This window comes from Erithacus rubecula (genome assembly GCF_903797595.1).
Source record: "Erithacus rubecula genome assembly, chromosome: 8".
NCBI lineage: Eukaryota > Metazoa > Chordata > Aves > Passeriformes > Muscicapidae > Erithacus > Erithacus rubecula.
The window spans coordinates 272,255-283,911 of record NC_136659.1 but is presented as its reverse complement, the minus strand read 5'-3'; the positions used below and the strand labels follow the sequence as shown (position 1 = coordinate 283,911).

At 50.5% G+C, this 11,657-nt stretch overlaps 1 long non-coding RNA gene across 1 annotated transcript; it reads right to left on the bottom strand.

The window, feature by feature from the left end:
* Positions 1 to 8,401: 8,401 nt before the first annotated feature.
* On the bottom strand, positions 8,402 to 10,208 carry LOC306804574. The gene is made up of 3 exons (XR_013774927.1): positions 9,106 to 10,208; positions 8,887 to 9,001; positions 8,402 to 8,452 (listed from the first exon to the last, which is right to left on the bottom strand). It is a non-coding gene; the product is annotated as an uncharacterized lncRNA (long non-coding RNA).
* Between the last annotated feature and the right edge of the window lie 1,449 nt (positions 10,209 to 11,657).

The following is an 11,657-nucleotide window of genomic DNA, read 5'->3' as shown; positions in this document are numbered from 1 at the left end:
GATGTCCGGGCAGCCTGGTGGCACATGGGGCTCAGGGATGCTGCCCCTGCAGCGGGATGCCCGGGAGAAGAAACAGCGAGGGAGCAGCTGGGCTGTGGGCTACATCAGCTGAGGAGGAGCTGGGGCATTCCAGGAGGATGGATCAGGGCTGGGAGCAGCGGGAGGTGGGGTCAGGACAGGAATGAGCAGAGATGAGCCACCAGCGCGTCCCCTGTTGCTCTTCTGCTGGTCCTTGACAGATCCCCTCTCTCTCAAGGACACCAGGAAAGGCTGCTGAGTAATCTCCAAGTGTTCCCATGGACAAGGGACCCTCACCAGCTTGGTGCATCCCACTTTTCCATGCACATAGCTCCCTGACATCTCCTCCAGCCTGGGAGCCCCTCTGCTGCAGGTCCTGCCTCACCCCGTGCTGTATCAGCCACACGGGTCCTTCTGCCTCTCTTGCCTGGCTTTGCCTCGTTAAGCTAAATCCCTCTGCTTTATTTCAAATGGGATTTGCTTCCCAAGCAAGGATCTTTAAAAGGATCATCCTGGGTAATGCAATCCGGAGGGCGCTGGATCCTTGGAGCGTAGTGTAGTGCACTGGCAGCTGTTGCACAGCACCAGGTGCTTCTGGCCAAATTTTGGGGTGGGCTGAGGATGCCCATCACTTTATAACAGCCTAAAAGCTGCTACCAGAAGAAATAAAAAAATCCCATAGTGATTCAAATGTTGTTTGCTTTCAGGCAGCCCCATCCTGGAGCTTTTTCAATGGGAATTGTCCCCAAATCACCAGAACTTTTTGTCTGAGCAGCAAAGGGCCACTGCTGTGAGTTACTTTTAGCACTTTGCACACACACCATGCAAAAAAAGCCTCATACTGGCCTGGCAGAGCCAAATTGAGACATTTCAGCACGAGGATGTTTGAATATGGAGAGCTCAGCCTGGGACTATTTGCTCTAATAAACCATTCTGTGTATTTCAGCTTAGCCTGTGTTTGCTTCCCTCAGACATTCGTGTGAGATTTCAGGGAGGAAAGCTCACAAAGCCCATCCACCTTCCAGCATTTAAACGCTGCTGGAAGGTGAGTTATGGAGCCTGGACACCCCCCAGCTGACCAGAAGAAATCCCACGTGTCCCATGACTCCTTGTCCTCCCTCCCTGATAGCCCTGACTGATGGCATCCCACAGCTTCCCAAAACTGGGAAGCATGAGGGGAATTTGTGAGAAGGGCAGAGAACTCTTCATCAGCCCACAGATTAGATTCTTCTCATTTATCATTAGTCATCCTTATTTATTGCTGTGAATGATAGAACAGATAGGAATTCTAATTATTTTTATTAATATTAAGTATATTTATTAATAAATAGCAATAAAACCAGTAAATAAATAACAAAAGGGTGGTGAGGCACAGACTACCCAGAGGAGCTGTGGCTGCCCCTGGATCCCTGGAAATGTTTCAGGCCAGGTTGGATGGGGTTTGGAGCAACCTGGGATAGGGGAAGGTGTCCCTGCCCATGACAGGGGGGTGGAATGGCAGGAGCTTTAAGGTCTTTTAAGGATTTTTTAAGGATTTATTTTTATTGCTCACCCTAAATTTTGCAGCTGGGCTGAGCTGCTCTCATTCTTGTGATCCCGTGGTGCTGGAGCATTCCCAAAAGATGGGGACTGGGGAAGCAGGGACTCCCAAAGCTCCTGATCCCACCTGGCATTGCTTTCAAGTATTTTGCTGCCAGGGAGAGAGCAGGACACAGATCTGGGTTTAAATGCAGGTTTTTTTATACTCCTGTCCCAGACTTCTTTTCCACAGGAATAAAAGGAAATTGCCAGCTTTTTTCCTACTCCCTAGGATTCAGAAAGAAATTGGGGCTGGTGTGATTCTCAGATCCCCATGGTGAAGATGCTGAACCTGCAGGGGGTGGGAAAAGGGGTTGTGCTACAAACTGTTGAAGGTGGAAGGAGATTCCTGCAGATCCACGTGCTCCTGCTGTGCTGGCATAATCTCCCAGCAGCTCCAGGCCACTTCAGGCTTCACTTCTGAGCTCTCTGAAACCCTCCAGCTGTATCCTCCAAGTGATGGCTGCCAGGGGGAAGTGACAACCTGTCCTCACCCCCTGCAGGCAGAGGGGGTGGCTCAGAAACTCCTGTGCCCACCCCAGCCCCATCTCCAGGGCTGGGAGCAGCTCAGGGCTCTGCAATCCACCCACCAAGCAGTGGAGGCCAGGCTGGAGGTGGGAGCTGGGAACACAGGGTGATTGTTGTGCTGGTTAATGTTTAAATGGCTCCTGGAAAGCCCCTCCTGTGCTCCCGAACAAAGGGGGCCCTTCCAGCTCCTTGGCAGCTTCCCCACCCTTCTGCAGCCTGGTGACAATGTCCAGGGGCTGGAGAGGGAATGGCAGTGCTGCAGGCTTGTTTCCATCCTCCAAGGATGGGCCATGCTCTTCCCAACCATCCTTGGGAAACACGAGGAGGGAGCTGCTCAAGAGGGTGCTGGGGAGAAATAAACCCAAAAAATAATAACTCATGCATGACCCACACACCACTCTTCACAGAATCTCAGAATGGGTTGGGTTGGAAAGGCCTTAAAGCTCATTTAGTCCCATCCCTGTCACGGGCAGGGACACCTTCCACTGTCCCAGGCTGCTCCCAGCCCCAGTGTCCAGCCTGGCCTTGGACACTCACAGGGATCCAGGGGCAGCCGCAGCTGCTCTGGGCACCCTGTGCCAGGGCCTGCCCACCCTCACAGCCAGGAATTCCTTCCTAAATTTTTCCCCGGCCCAGGGCTGACCTGCTGTGCTCCTGGGTCTCCCAGCAGCTCCAGGGTAGCTCAGGCTGGGAATGAGATGGCAAGGGTGGTATAAAATCATCCTCTGCCAGTTTTCCCTGCAGATTCTGGCCCCAGACATCTTCCCACCCAGCCCAGCCTCTCTGGAGGTGCTGCCCATTTTTCAGCACAGGGTTGGGATGCAGAAAAACCAAAGGGTTGAGAATTTGTCCCCCATCAGCTGCAGAACCTCCTGCAGGGTAACTAACCCACCTGGGGCCCCATCCTTCTTCCCCTGTTAGGGCAAAGCGGGGGGGGGCTAACACTGTTTATTACACCTGAACATCAGCATTTTTTGTGTCCCAGGGAGCTGCTGTGGTGCAGTGGGGGAAATCCAGGCATTATTGCTGTCCAGGAAATCCTGGAGTGACAATGTGGAGCATGAGGAGGCCATAAACCCATGGGGAGGATTGAGGCAGGGGGAGAAGAGAAGAGTCCTGCTGGAGTTTATTGTGGCCTGAGGGTTTATAACCTCTGAGGAGTGGCTTAGCTCTGGATGAGGGAAATCCTCATCCAGAAGATGAGAAGAGGATTTGGGGTCCATGAGCAACACCCTCATCCCACACTATGGGGCTGGAGCCCCTAGATGCTCCCTGGGGAGGGGCTGCCAACACTAAGGCTTGGTGTTGATCATCCAGTGGCCCATGGGAGACCTGGATGCTCAAGAGTCCTTTATTTTTAGCTGGATAATGGAGAGAGTGAGGCAGGAGGAGGGGAGGGAGAAGATGGGGCTGTGTCTGCTGAGAGCACAGAGATATTTGAGTTCCTTATTTGTAATTCCTGGCAAAGAAGTTCTGGATATGTGGGGGGTTTACATATATTTATGTAAATTTATATATGGGTGTTTATATCTCATCCATGGATGTGTTCATGGAGGCAAGCACAGATCTCTGTGACCTATCCATGTCCCCATTAAACTACTGGGTCCTAAATTATTACTGGGAAATTACTTCTGCTCTGGGATAAGAAACCAGGGATGCTTTTTGGGGGCTAGGTTGAGGTGTTTTGGGGGGTCTGTTTCCCCAAATTTCCACCAAGCCCTGAAGTGGGAATGTTACCCATGGAGTGGATGTTTCTCCAGCCCCTGTTCCCAGCAGACTCAGCCAGTGCTGCTCTTCCCTGGCCATCCACAATATAAAAACAAACAAACAAAAACCAAAAACAACCCAAGGATTCATCAAGAAAAGGAGCCATTCCATGGAAATGCCGGTGGCAAAGTGCCACAGTGAGGGGGGATGATAAGGGAGCTGCAGTGATCTTGGGAATTTGGATAATGCTGAGACAACATTGGGATGGGCTGTGCTTGCTCTGAGCTGGCTCTTAACTGGGAATTTTGGAAAGAATTTTGCATTATTGCAACTATATAATGAAATTTGGGCAGGACACAGGGGGTATTTTCCATGCCGGGGCATCCAGAAATTTCCAGTATTGGTAACCCAGGAAACCCTGAGATATGGCAGCAGGAGAAACCCTGTCCCATTTCCCCCTGGGAGCTGCTTGTATGAGGAAATGTGCAGGAAAACTGGTGCATTTCTGATGGTCTGAGCTGCCTCAGTCAAGACAAGACCCAGCTTGTAAAGAATGTGGGTAATTTATGTGTAGATAATAACGAGAGGGAGAGCAGCAGGCAAAAGGAACTTGTCTTTCACTCCCCTCAGTCCTGCTGGTCCTGGGGCTTTGCCCTACCCTGAAAAGTTATTCCTGATAATCCCAGGGGGATTAATTCATGTGGGGACCTTCCTGAGTCCTCCCTTTTGCTTTATTCAATCCACTGTGGATGCAATTGCTAAATCACAAAAAAACCCCAACAAAAACAAACAAACAAAAACCCCACAAAAAAACCAAAAAAACCAGCAACAACAACAACAACAAAAACCCACAAAAAAAACCCCTAAACACCCCAAAATTACTTTTCTCCCCAAATCCCCCCTAAACCTGTATTCTTTTGCATCCTTGCAGATCCTAGACTGGCCTTTCCCTAGAGGCTGTTCCTTGGGATCACAGCAGAAATAAATCCAGCTTCCAGGTCCAATGTAATAACTCACTCTCTAAAACCCTTCTGGTGCTGGCAGAAACCAGAAGCCCTGACACATTTATTTCGTTTTTTTTTTCCATTGGAGAGCCCTAGCAAGGGCAAATATGGAACTTGTGAGAGGTCTCATGGCAGAAGAAGAGCTTGAATAAACAGATTTATTACCCAAAACACCAGGAGATTTCTGACTGCAGGAAAAGGCCTGGGAACTTTGAAATAAAAATCCTTTAAAAGGTGTCCTTTTGGGTGAGAGGAACCTTGGCAGCTTCAGGTCTGATCGGGAAAACAACCCAGGGAATTCTAGAAGGCTCAGATATTTTCTTTTTCCCCCTCTCTCCATCTCAAATGGAGATTGATCTGTGCCTTTTCAAAGCAGAAAATCCTGAATTCCTCACTCCATCCCCAGCAACCCGTGTATCCACACATCCATGGATAACGTGCCTTTAATTACTATTAATTACTTAATGGTGCTCTGCTTAAGACACTGCCTTAATTGCTCACAAACAAGCTCTGGACATGCACAAGGTGTCATGGAGACACCTTAAGTCCCATTTCCTGCAGGCTTGGCCCCTCCTTTCCCAGAAGAAATAATTCCCTGTCAGTTTTCCAGGTGATTTTCAGGCTGACCTGCTGACACAGAATCTTGCTTCAGGCTGCTCTCAGCTCCTTGGGGATTAGCAAGGCATGGGAAACCATTTCCAGCAGCTCCAGGGGGACATACCAAGCAGGTGGGATGGGAGAGCCCCTTCCCCTGCAGAAGGAGAAATGGGAAGCAAGAAGAGAGAATGAACCCCTAGCCCTAGTCCTATGAGAAAGGAACAGTGTGAAAAATTCAGTTTTAAGCCCAGACTGCTCAGGCTAAGGCCTAATGTCTTAGAGGGAAAGCAGCAAGTTCACACTGTGGAGGAATTACAAGGAAATCGACGTCTGAAAACAAAACAGTGGCAGAATCTCCAATCCACACTGGCTGCAGGCAACAAAATCAATCCCAATCCCATTTTCTCAGCCAGGCTGCTCATCAGACACAATCTTAGTGCAGGCTGGGAGGAGGAGGAAGGAATACAAGCTGGAATTCCTATGGGCAGAGCTGAGCAAATCCATGGATACAGTACCAAGCCAAAACACAGGAAAGCCCCATGGCAACCATTCCCAGGATGAGACAGCAGGAGAATATCAGAACCACGAAACCCCTGAATAATTTGGGTTGGAACCCTTAAATCTCATCCCATCCCACCTCTTGCCAGGGCAGGAACACCTTCCACTATCCCAGGCTGTGCCAAGCCCCATCCAAGCTGGCCCAGGACACTTCCAGGGGTCCAGGGGCAGCCATAGCTCCTGGGAATTTTATCCAAAGCTGTGTGGTTTAGCACACGTTCCACATCCTGGGGGTAACTTTTCATGCTGAGGAGCCTCACCTTCCCTCTCAGATGCCAGAAGGGGAACTTGCAGCCTCCTGGGTAATGCAGCAGATTGGAAAGAAGCCAGTACTTAGCATTAAAACAAAAAAACAAACAAACAAAAAAAAAAGAAACCCAAAAATAAACTAAAAATGAATTATTGAGTTTTATTCCTGTTTTAGGATTTTGCAACAGCTTGCTGGAAGTGGTTTTGTCCCTTCTAACAGCAGAAGTTGCATCAAAAGTTGTCCTCACAAGTAAAGTAGGGCAGACAGAGGAAACAGAGGGTGGCTGCAGTGACCCAGCCCCAGCTGGCTGAGGTTTCCCACCCACGGGGCCCCACGAGAGCTGCAGATAAAACCCTGTTCTCCCAGAGGTTTGGGCTTGTCCCTGTGCCACTCTGAGAGCTGCACCCCATCACTGTGTCTGTAATAATGACTCTAATTGCTGTCCTGAGGATGGGATGGAGAGCCATGAAATTCCCAAAATGCAGAGTGAAAAATCGTGTTCTGCTCCTTTTCCATGGAAAAAGGGAGACCTTAAAGGCCAGCAAGTGTGGGAAACCCCTGTTAGAAGAGGGTCTGGTGAGAATCATCCCAGCTGACCTAAACACTTCCTGCTCTCATTTTTGGCATCAGGGTGAAACAAAGCCAAGGTGCATTTCCCAGATGGAAAAAGCCTCAGGTCCCTGTGCCTTCATTTTATGTCCCTGGTTGCAGTGGGGTGCTGGGCAGCGATGGGTGCTCTGGCGCTGCCTGCAGATTAAAGAAATTAAATTCCAGTGACCATTTCACTCTCATCTGGGAGACTTTAATTCCCACAGAGGGATGAGCCTCCCCTCTCCTGCTCACCCTCAGCTGTCAGGCTGGTTGAAGGGAAGGGGAATCAGGGGTGGAGGGTGATGATTAATTATTAATCTGTGTCCCAGCCTCAGCCTGACTCATGCTGATCCATCCCCAGGCCGTGCCTCAGGTCATGGAGCTGGACAGGGAGGGACAATCTGCTGCTGCAAGTGATGCAGGAATCCCAGGAAGAGGAGCATCCCCTAAGGAAGCTGGGCCTGGTCCACCTCCAAAATGGTCCTTTTTGTAAGGTGGGGGGTGAGCTGTGGCTGCAGGGAATGTGCAGAGTGGGGCAGGTTCATCCTGACCCCTTGGATGTGGAGGGAGATGGAGCTGCCAGCACAGATAAAGCAAGAGCACCCTCAGGAATTTGGGATCTTCTCCAGCCCTCATCATCTGAGTAGCCCTGGTTCTACCAGGTGTAAACCTGAGGGATGCTGCTGAGGGGCTGGGAAGGGAAAGGGAGGAACTGATGGGACCAGGAAAACCAAGATTCCTGTCCTGGCGTCACTGGCCTCTCCCTGACCCCATCCCAGCCCATCCCAGGGGAGGTCCAGCTCATCTCCCCAACCCCAGGGAGGGACAGAGATGACATATTGGGGTGGGCTGGGGGGAACAGCACATCCCCAGGGCAGGGGGAGGGGGCAGGATCCTGGTTTTTCCTTCACTGCCACTCAAGGCAGGGCATCCTCCCTGGAGACCCCCCTTCATTCCCCAGCCTGGGCAGAGGATGGACGTGGCCAAGGGACCCTTTGGTGAAATCTGGAGTGGCCCAGGGAAGGAGAAAGCCCCTGCTGGTGGCCCACAGCCCCCCCTGAGGAATCTGAGCTATGCAGGGAGCAGAGGTCACCATAATCAGGTGCAGTGTAAAAGGGAAAGAAAGATAAACCCCATAAATCAGGCTGTGGGAAGAGGAGGAGGGCACAAGTGCACAGAGCTGCAGGAGGATGGGCACAAGCAGGCAGAGGGAGGGGGGAGGTGAGGGAATAACCTGGAGCAGCCTGGAGAGGGGGGATGGCCAGGGAAAGAGAGCTGAAATCATCCTCAGTGGGGGGAGTCCTCCCAGTGAAAAAAAATCAACAAAACAACAGAAAACGCAAAATGTGGGGGAAAAACAGAAGCAGTGGGTTAGGCATAGGAAAAAAAAAAAAAAGAAGCTCTCAAAATAAATACAATTTTATTTCAATTTTAGTCTATTTTTATGTTACTCCAATAATGGAAGATGGAAGGAGACACAAAGCTCTCCTTGAAGAATGTTACAAATTGAGTATTTTAAAACATGTAATTATCTTTCTGCTTAGACAGGTGACCCCCCCAAGGCTGGAAGGTCCATTCCTGTGGCTCAATCCTTCCACATGATGCTGCATGTCCATCCATCCTGGAGATTAGATTGGATGGATGGATGGATGGATGGATGGATGGATGGATGGATGGATGGATGGATGGATGGACATCTTGGCAACTTAGCTGGTGACCTGCTCCCTTTTCCTGAGCCCTCCAGGTGAAAACACATCCAAGCACATTTTTGGGACACGGGAGTAGCAATAAGCTCCTGGTGAAAATCTGTGCTGGTCCACATGATGTGTGAGCATGAGGGTGGTAAAATACCCACACCAGCTGCTCTGGATCTCATCCCACCAGGTCCGGTCAGAGCTGGTGCACCCTGACAAGGATGATCCCTGTGCAAAGTGAGAAGGGAAACGTGAGCCTGTGCAGGAGCAGATGGGAAATGCGACCCTTGGAGACACCAAAATAAAAAGGGTCTCGTGGTTTTTAGCCTGATTTCACACCCAGGGGGATTTTGAAAGGCACAATTCTCAGTCCTGGGAAAGTCTGGAGGCTCTGGGCAGTCTCCCCCAGGCCTGGCAGAGGAGTGGAGCCTCGCTGGCACGGAGCGCCCACAAGCTGTGTGAAAATAGGTGACTCGCTGGAGGAGAAAGAGAGAAAGCTATAAATATCCTGAGTGAGGGAAGAATTCATCACTCACTCACTCAGCTCTTATTATACATCACAGAGAGCTGTTATACAAACCCCTGCCATGAAGAAAGGCCCAGGCATGAATCACTCCCCGTGAGATATCCAAGAATCCAGTCCACAAATGGACCCAGACAGCCTTGGAGCCTCTGTTCCAACCACAAGCTCCTGCTCACATTCCTGTGATCATCCAGGAGACACTGTCCTTTTGGGAAAGATATCCAGGGGTAGAGAGGAGAGAAATCTACCTCTGAATTCTAATTCAAAAAGACTGAAGGGGAGCAGTGCCCAAAGCCCAGGCACCATCCCCAGCCTAAAAGACCAGAGGAAAGGGTTTTTTAGGATGCATAAAACAGAAGAGAGAGAGCTCAGCATCACAAGCCCATCTCCCTTCCTCCATGGGCTCCCACTGTGCCTCATCTGGCTTTTCCGGACTGCAAGGATATAACTGCACCTCCCCGTTCAAAGCCAGTCCATGAATTCATGCAATGACAGAATGGTCTGGCTTGGAAAGGACCTTAGAGATCATCTCATTCCAGTCCCCCTGCTGTGCATAGGGACATCTTGCTTCTCCCCTGATGGAGAGGAGACAAGGATAAAGTTAAAGGAAGTTAAAGTCTGAAGGTTGTGGGAATGAATCCTGTTCTCCACAATCCAGGATCACGGAGAGGGCTGGACACTGAACACCAAGATAAGGCAGATGCCTGGAATAACCCAAATAGCTGAGATAAGCCCTGCTCTGGGGCCTGGCACATCCATCCATCACTGACCTGGGGCCAGGAGGCTGCTCTGACCTGAGCCAAGCCTCCACTCACAGCAGCCACTCCTCCTCCCAGATCCCAGGGCTGCTCCAGGCAGGGTCAAGGCTCTCAGAACCCTGGATCTGTGTAAGGGAGGGTGACAGGGCTGAGGCTGTTGGCTCTGAGTTGTGCTGGAGGGCTCTGCCAGAGCAGCCAAGCCCCCCTGAAGGCAGTGGGTTGGGGTTGAATGGGCTCTGATAATTTCTGACCATTCTGACCAGCCTGGCTCACAGGAATGGGTTGGCAATGGCCAAGGTTGGACACCAGCTGTGCAGTGGAGATCCTGCAGTGTCTTTGCTCATGTGGCACCCCCAAACCAGTGGGATGCTGCTCTCCAAAAGGTCAGGAATGGGCTGTGGAGGGGGCTCTGCATGGATTTATTCCCCCTGATGAGCTCACATCCTGCAGATGAAGCTGAATGGTTTCTCATCATTCCCATCCATACCTCAAGTAATGCTGTCTGGTCCTTTGCTCTAGGTGAAAGAGATAATGAGGGCTATTTTCCAGCTTCTCCTCATTTTCTTATCTCTTCTCCTACTTCCTCAAAGCCTCAAAGGGCTGCAGCCAAGTCACCTCTGAAATATGAGTCGTTGTTCATCGCCACTCAAACCATCCCCTTGAATAATCATGGTTAAAGCCAAAGCTGAAGCCCCACAGCTTCCCTCCCCTGGAATTCCAAGGGTGGGGAGCCCTGGGAAGGGAGGGCAGCTCTGCTGACACCACGGAGGGATGGATGGGATGGGGAAAATGGATCAGAGGAGTCTCTGCTTGTTGTGGGAACTTTGGTGCCTCTTGCAAGGAGAGGCTCAGAGCACAGGGCAGGCACCCACAGGAGGCTGCAGGAGCCAGCAAGCTCTGCTCCTGTCATCATTCCTCCCAGGAAAAACAGCTCCCAGCACTGGGAACCTTAATTGGGCTTCCCTCATAAATCACCTTGATGTCACCCAGGTGCAAGCACTTCCAGGTTGGCATGTAAAGGCATTCTCTGTTTTCATCCCACTCCATTCTTCACCTGACCCCTCAGAGCCTCTGTCCCTGAGCCCCCGGGAGATCCCAGGAGCCCTGCTCCTCCAAGAATGTCAGCTATTCCAGGTTGTTTTGCCCTGCTCACAGTTGATGCTTTGAGAGACACTTGTCGTGCTAGCAGCCAGCCACAGCACCTAGTTTCCTCTCCTAGATTAGTCATTTTTCCCAAATTTCCTTCTTTTGTGTAGGGATTCCCTCTGTTTCCTGCTGCAGCCTTCATTTTCCCTGTTCTACGAGCACTTGGAAGTATTTGTATTGCCAGGGAGGCGAGTTCATCTGTTCAGCTATTTTTATTCTTCTCCCCGTAGCATCTAAAGAATTGTTTTTCCAGAATAATCTCTGCAGGTCAGGAAGGGAAATAAATCATCTTGGATACAGCTGAATGGATTGAAAGCCTTTTATTTCCTACACAACAGGATCCCATCACCCTGCTGAAGTCTTTAATATTGATACTCCATGATCCTTGTGGGTACCTTCCAAACTCAGGATATTCCATTATTTAAGTGGCAGAAATTCAGAGCAGAGCCACCAGGTCCCTGTGTCAGAGGTACCAATGCTGGAATTGTGAGGGATCCACTGCACCTCTGAGGACTAAAGGGTTTTGGTTTCTTTCCAAACTGTTAAACCTCAGGTGAGCATCCCACAAAATTGCTCTTGCTCTCAGCATGCCCAGGCCTGGCAGCAGGAAACAAGCCCTGTCCATGGCAGGGAAGTTGGAATGAGGTGATCTCCAAAATCCCAACTCAAACCACCCTGCACTCAAGCCTCTGCAAATACAGATTC